General features: G+C 41.0%; 1 protein-coding gene across 1 annotated transcript in view; it reads right to left on the reverse strand.

Moving 5' to 3' along the window:
- Positions 1 to 1037, reverse strand: part of LOC106880254 (uncharacterized) — a 17920-nt gene that overhangs the window by 917 nt on the left and 15966 nt on the right. The window lies entirely within an intron of this gene.

The raw sequence follows: 1037 nt of genomic DNA on the forward strand, positions 1-1037 counted from the left end.
ATTACAATCAGTTTATAAAGTAAACAATGAATAAACTGGTTCAGCAAGGATGGCTTATCTCCCTTCGACCAGTCTATATCGGCTAAAAAAAAAATCGAATGGGAAACTGTCCTTAGGTTTCTTTTAGCTTGTATACACACATGTGCGCATATACGAGGGTGTGCGGAAAAGTTCCTGGCTTTGAGTAAAAGAAAATTGAGGAGGAACAGTTAACTACGATTTTATTCAATACATTCCCCTCTCAGATTCACACACTTAATGCAGCGGTCCTTCAGTTTTTCTAAGCCCTGTAAAAGAAATCGGAATGTTTTCTGCAATACCCTTAAAACCACGAACTTTACACCACCCTCTCGTACATACGTATGTATTTGCATATATACGTATGTGCATATAAGCACACACACACGCGCAAACGCGTATATACATACATATGTATATACATACAGACGACAAGAGGGAAATCTGATAGTTGTCAAATGTAGGCTATTAATGAGCTTTATTATCTAAATGTACATCACAATGTTTGTCGTTTTTAAACATATATGTCACAACAATATCTAACTATTCATTCAGCCTTTTCGATAATATCATCCACATGTCACACGCTCTGCCTTGTTTCACACATGTATTCCTAGCCTAGTCCCGAGAGCTATAGTGCACATCACACTGTACCATGAGGTTTGGCTTCAATTTCCCCCAAATCACCTACCACCAGTTCATTCTTTGTGTAGATATATTATTGGCGAAAGGCGACGAGCTGGCAGAAACGTTAGCACGTCAGACGAAATGCTTAGCGGTATTTCGTCTGCCTTTACGTTCTGAGTTCAAATTCCGCTGAGGTCGACTTTGCCTTTTATCCTCTCGGGGTCGATAAATTATGTACCAGTTGCGTACTGGGCTGATCTAATCGACTGGGCCACCTCCCCTGAAATTTCGGGCCTTGTGCCTAGAGTAGAAAAAGAATCGTGAGTACGCTGGGCGAAATGCATAGCGGTATTTTGTCTGCCGTTATGTTCTGAGTTCAAATTCCGCCGAGG

Source organism: Octopus bimaculoides, chromosome 25, assembly GCF_001194135.2.
Source record: "Octopus bimaculoides isolate UCB-OBI-ISO-001 chromosome 25, ASM119413v2, whole genome shotgun sequence".
Classification (NCBI taxonomy): Eukaryota; Metazoa; Mollusca; class Cephalopoda; order Octopoda; family Octopodidae; genus Octopus; species Octopus bimaculoides.